Here is a 6,300-nt window from a genome sequence, read left to right on the forward strand (position 1 = left end):
CAGTGTTTCCCTGATAAATCTGCACAGCTAATTCCACCTTTGCATCTGCTTCCTGGGCAACCCAAACTTGATGCAATCTTCATTTAACAATTTGACTACTGTCTTGTGGCAAATTTTGCTACAACTGCACTGTATGTGGCAGGTGTGCCCAGTGACTGATTTTTATCCGAGGACCATATGACCTCCCTAACAAAGCGTCTTCATTCGGTCAGTCACTCCAGCCACAACAGGACAACGGTCTACAAACAGCCAGGGGGCTCAGCCCAGTGGGCAGCACATTGGTTTACGCCACGAACTGCACAGGGAAAAGCTGAGCACAGACGAATTTACACAAACTGACCTTGTTCTCCGGGATGTGGCGTCACACTGGCCTGTACCGTTCCTATCGTAGATTGAGGGTTTCTGAGCCTGCAGTCTGTCAAGTAACAGTAGCCTTCAAGTGAAAAGTTTTTAGATGAGTACTCTTGTGAAGCCAATCACTTAGTTTCTGCTTTGAAAATGCAGATTTTTTTTAAGGTTCATTTATTTTTTTCTCCCAGCATTTACTTTTTTAATTTTTATTTTTAAATTTTTATTAATAAAACCAACTGACATACAATATAAACATTCTTTTTTTCATCACATAATTGTATATTCATCATCATGATCATTTCTTAGAACATTTGCATCAATTCAGAAAAAGAAATAAAAAGAAAACAGAAAAAAATTCATACATACCATACCCCTTACCCCTCCCTTTCATTGTTTTAACATTTGCTCCCCCTGTTATTTATTTATTTTTAATCCATATGTTTTACTCATCTGTCCATAAGGTAGATAAAGCATCAGACACAAGGTTTTCACAGTCACACAGTCACATTGTGAAAGCTGTATCATTATACAATCATCTTCAAGAAACATGGCTACTGGAACACAGCTCTGCAGAAATGCAGATTTTTATGTACTGGGTTTTCTGGGCATCAAGGCGGTTCAGTAAAAGAATGAGGGCTTTGGGGTTAACGAGACATTTGTCTGAAATCCAGAATGATCCCTCGCTAGCTGAGTTACCCAGGCCAAGCCTTCCACCTTGGCTAATGGGGCAAGAGCACTCTCCAGCCCGGGAGTTCTGAGAATTAAACAACATAATGAACCTATAAAACACCTCACAGACAAGCTATCATTACAGCCGTTATAAATAATGAACAAAGCATGCGTGATATAGGTTACAAAGCAGGGGCACATTTCACGTGTATGTAACTGCATATACTTATAAAACTTCAGATCTGCGAACAGGACACAACGCAGAGAAAAGCAGCCTCTCTCCTAGGAGCTCCAGTGCTGAGCTGCCCTCACCTGCTTCAGACCCAGCAAGAAGGAGGTGGGGTGGGGACAGGTGTGCCCTGCAGCAGCCTCAGTCCTGCTAGTGTCATCTAGTATGTAGCTCATCCCCCACCCGTGAGCACAGAAGCCCAGAGCACACAGGGCCACCGGCTTCACCTGGGGACACTCGTCCCTCTACAAGCACCCAGGTCTGCGTGGTGACCCCCAGCCCCCGCTTCAGTGTGTCGCCCTACAGGACCGTCCCTCACTGAAGGGCCCTTGGGTTCCTTTCACAAACACTGATATCTAAAATGCGCCCCGTGGGCGACACGTCAGTCTGTGCTTGGGGAAGGCGTGGACAGTCAAGCCACAGCCCCGAGAGACCAGGTGACTCCAGCCACGCCCGTGATCACTGCTGCTTCTCCAGCCTCCAAACAGCGCCCACGCTGTCCCAGGTTCAGGGTGTCCCGGGCTTGGGTGTCCAAGGCTCGGGGTGTCGGGCTCTCGCACTTCACGCGACAGAGGTAATCACAGCGCAGCCAAGGCTTCTAAACAACTCAAGTGGAGATGGGCAGAACTGAAGCACTAAGACATCTGCCTGACGTTCAGCATCTCGAAAACTAGAACTTAGAATTAATCTTAAGGTTATCACAAAGTGGTTTTAGCAATGACGGGTTAACTCATAGTAATTTCACTTTATAATTTGACACAAATCACTTTAAAAAACTCAAACATTCTTAGGTTAACCAAAAGTAAAATCCCACAAAATTTCTGTGCAACTGTTTTTAGAAATGTTGCCTGACCCTACTGTAAAGTGTGCTTCTCAATGAGCAGACAGACACAGTAACTAAGGATGGTCTCCCAGTCATGATAAAGGAAACATTCGAATGTAGCCAACATATCCAACTCTTCACTCTATAAATATCAGCCAGCCACACTTGAAACAAAAAACATCAGCGTTTTGTGACAGGGCCAGGGCCGTTTTGTGATGGTGACAACTGCTTGGTCTTAACTGCTGAAGCGAGGGGCTGTGGCATTTCACCAACACTGTCGGTGCTTACCCCCCCGCTTCCTGCAGTGAGCGAGGGTGAGCACGAATGGAAGGGGCACAATTCCAGGGTAAGATGTAATTGGGCAAGTTAACCAGAGGTCTGCCCCCTGCACCCAAAAAAAGGAAATTTGGCTCTTCTCAAACACAACTTCTCTTTTTGGTTCTCCGTTTGTGCAGATTTCAACATTTGCCTCCTATCTCTGATTTGAGCAGAAATAAGATTTATGGACTTTTAGCACGTGACATGTCTGAAAAGGTGGAAGTCTGTGGATTTGGTCTAAATCAGGCCACTCTGATGGCGACATCGCCGTGGGCAGGTCACTAACCGCCTCCCTTTTCTCGGACGTTTCTACAAGGTTGACTGCAGAGCCGAGAAAACATGAACCTGAGTATCAGCAGCAAAAGCAATAAAACAGATGACTTTGGTGACACTTTCTCCTAACTTCCCAAACAAAGCCAGGGCTTCCCCCTCGCCTCCTCAGCCGCAGCACTCAGGTGCATGCAGAGGGACCGAGGCTCCTCAAGGGGGTCACGAACCAGGGCAGGACCCCAAGCACCTGCACGCGGCCAGCCGGCCCCTTCTCCGCCAGTGGCCGGCACTGCACAGCGTAGCGGCCTCCCCTGGGGACTTGTTCTAGAATCTGCATGCCCAGCAGGACCCCTCCTCTGAAACTGCCTCTACCCAGTTCTCGCCACCCTTCAGGCCGCTGCCCAAAGGAAGGGGCCAAAGGGCTGGTGGCTGGCGGCTCTCCCCTCCGCAGGCAGGCCCAGGTGGACCAACCCGGGTGAGGCTCCCCAGCTGCCAGGTCCACCCCAGGCTGGGAAGTCAGGTTCAAGCAGGGAGGCAGCTACACCTGCCCAGGCCAGGAGAAAGCCAGCTCCAGCCCAGTGGCCTCTTCTTAAAACAATGTAACCAAAAACATCCTTAAGAATCAAGGAGAAAGGATATAGACGTGCACGTGACCCACACACCCTGAAGCTCTCATGGGCCAGAAGGAGAGCAGTCGCAATTGCGTAGGAGAGAGAGGGACATAGCCAGGGAGCGACCGGAAAAGAGAGTTTTAGAGTCTGAGACCCCTGGGAAGCTTTTAAACCAAGGAGCCCTTGATTAGGATTCCCTAACGGATATCATAAGCCTGGTGGGCTGTGATTTAACACGCTTAGGGGCTCTCGGGTTTGGATGAAACAAGAGTGGTCCCCATTCCCCGGGGGATGCCAGGGAGGAACCAGGGTCCGGCTCTCCGGAGTAATCTCCATTTTCAGCATGTGCACCCACCTTCACTGCAGTCAGCCCCAAGGCGAGCAGGCCCCCAGCCCCCTCCTTCCCTCTCAGAGGGTCACCCTACACCTGGCAGCACAAGTGTTCTCTTACTCAAGACTTTTCATTTCAAGCATTTCTTTAAAACGAAAGGTCTGGATGGCAGCCCCCCGATTTCGCTGCACTTCTCTCAAAGTTAAAAAAAAATTTAAAAACCTGCACAATGTGCTGGCTTCAACTGCTGACAGCCCTCCTTCCTGGGGATCTGGGGGATCCCCGCGGTGGGGGGGGGGCTTCTCCTCTCAAATCGGCCTGATTATGGACTTCAGTCGCTGGCTGAAATGCAGACGCTGGCAGTGGGCCCTGCCCGGGCACTCACCCGCCGCTCCCTGGCGTCCCGCAGCACCCCCCTCCCCCACCCCCCAAGCTGAGCCAGCAAAAAGTGAAAGTAACGCAGCCCCCCCGCGGGGCGCCGAGTCCCCAGCGCTCCGAAACCCGGCGGAGGGCGCGGAGCCCACAGGGGTCTGAGCCGAGTCCCGCGGCGGGAGAGGAAAGGATCCCAACCCCGAGAAGCCCCGTCGCCCCCTCCCTCAGCCCCGGGCCGCCCGCTCCTCTCCTCAAGCGACCTTCCCCGCTGCGGCGGCCGCGAGTCCGGCGGGTGGGCCTGGGCCCTGGGGCCTGGGCCTCGGGGCGGACAGGGCGGGCTGGGCGCCCCGGGCTTGGGGGAAGCTCCGGGCCCCGTGGACCCGGTGCCCCCACCCGTAGTCCCCGTTCCCTCGCAGGCCCCGCGCCAGCCGGAGCGCGGCCAGCACTGCGGCGGGGCCTAGGGCGGCCCGACCTCGGGCGGCGAGCGGGGCAGGGGGTGCGGGCGGCCCGACCTCGGGCGGCGGGGGGGGGTCGGGGAGGCTGGCGGCCCGCCCCGGGCGGGGGCCCCGCTCACCTGCAGCCGCCGCCGCCTGCTCGTCGCGCCGGCCGCCGTCCGTCGGCGTCGCCTCGGGCCCGGGTCCCCGGCGCGCGGGCCCCGCGCTCTGGCCGCCTGGGCGGACGCCCGGCCCTCTGGGGCTCAGCGAGTGCGGCGCCCGCCGGCCCCGGGCCCCATCCCGCGCCCGCCGCCCTGGGCCGCGCCGCCGCCGCCACTTCCTGTGCGCGCCGCTCCCACAGTTCCGCCGGCGCGGGGCGCGGGGCGCGGGGCCGGGGTGCGGGCCGGGGGCGGCCGCGGGCCGGGGGCCGGGGCGGGGCTAGCGGGGTCAAGGGGCGGCAGGGGCGGGGTCACGGCGGGGTCAGAGGGCAGGCCTGGGACGGGGCGCGGCGGGGGCCAAGCGGGGTCCGGGCGGGGGCGCGGGCGCGGGGATGGAGGGCTGGGGACGCCGAGCGGGGCCCTGCCGGGACCCCCAGCCTCCCGGAGAGCTCCCTGCCCGCGGGGCCCCGGTGTCCGCCCAAGGTCGGGGTCGTCCTCGAGGCTTTGGGAGGGGTCTCGGGGGGCCGGGCGGAGGGTCAGCTTTCCGCGCCCCGTGGGCGCCTTAGCGCTGCAGCTGGCGCGGGCCCGCGAAACGGCCTCGCCACTGGATCCCGGGGCCGGCGTCCCCCAGCTCGGGGCCACCCGGAAGCCGCCCACGCGCCGGCACCGAGGCCTGGACGCTCGCGGTCACCTTCGTCCCCGCTGGCAGAGGGTCACCCGCCCCCGGGTCCCTAGCAGCGCCGGGCCGTGCTGTCCCCGGGCGTGAGGCCGCGCTGCGCCGAGGAGGGGCCGGGCGCCCGGGCTGGGGCGGGTTTCACGGAAAACCAGTTAAAATACCGGCCGCGTTACCGGCTGCTGAGCTTTGGGTTCAGCCTCTCCACATCTTATTTCAGAAGATGTGCCGACACAGATAAAAAAGAAAGAACCTACCTTGTCCTGCTCATCATTCCTCACTCGTGACCAAAAAAAGTCAGAAAACTAAACGATGCTCTGCAATGTTGATGGAAATCCCAATCTTTGCAGAACCTTGGGCGCGGCAGCCCCACACCCCAGGCCTGCAGGTGCGCTGAGGCCTAGAGCGCGGAGGGCCTCCCAGGGAAACTGAGCCCACGGCATTCCCACCGGTCACTTTACAATACTCGCCATTTAAAACCAGCTCTTAACACGTTAGTGTGGCCATTCTGTACACACCGACATGACAGAATCTCCGAGGTCTGTTGAGTTAAAGTAAAAAGAAGCGATGCGGGCCAGCGTGTATGCAGTGGTCCCTTTTCCATATGCAAAAGCAGTATCTGTGTATGCCCGTCCTGAGAACTTCAGAGGGAGAAACGAGACGGCCAGAAGACAGTAGCTGGGCAGGGGGCGGAAATACTTTTCCTCATATGCTCTCTGGTTATGTTTTCAATTATCATGCACATTTTATAACTCATATTTAAAGACTAAAAGGCCAGCCACGGTGGTTGGGCAGGCAGAATTCTCGCCTGCCATGCCAGAGATCCGGGTTCAATTCCCAGTGCCTGCTCATGCAAAAAAAAAAAAAAAAAAATGATGAAGACCAATTAAAATGGCCGTTGTCACTTGGACGTCCAGTGCCCCTTATAAAGTACACTGACTTCTAAAGAAGCCGGATACTACGTTTGCTTCATCTGTGTAAACCATCATCAGCCTCTTCAAATCTACCTTCCTTTAGCATCTGTGATCTCGCACAGCCGAGTGGGGCAGGAATTCGCCTCT

At 56.4% G+C, this 6,300-nt stretch overlaps 1 protein-coding gene across 3 annotated transcripts in view; it reads right to left on the reverse strand.

Annotated features, from left to right (window-relative positions):
* The window catches only part of AGPAT3 (1-acylglycerol-3-phosphate O-acyltransferase 3), a 130,124-nt gene extending 125,534 nt beyond the window's left edge, over positions 1 to 4,590 (reverse strand). Inside the window, exons 1-2 of one of the 3 annotated variants that reach the window (XM_077119116.1) lie at positions 4,549 to 4,564; positions 341 to 433 (exon numbers count right to left, since the gene is read on the reverse strand). The gene's annotated coding sequence lies outside the window, so the exon portion shown is untranslated. Of the gene's footprint in view, positions 1 to 340; positions 535 to 4,548 lie in introns of those variants that run through there. The other 2 variants (XM_077119124.1, XM_077119117.1) reach the window with 2 other exon arrangements.
* Between the last annotated feature and the right edge of the window lie 1,710 nt (positions 4,591 to 6,300).

Source organism: Tamandua tetradactyla, chromosome 10 (genome assembly GCF_023851605.1).
Source record: "Tamandua tetradactyla isolate mTamTet1 chromosome 10, mTamTet1.pri, whole genome shotgun sequence".
NCBI lineage: Eukaryota > Metazoa > Chordata > Mammalia > Pilosa > Myrmecophagidae > Tamandua > Tamandua tetradactyla.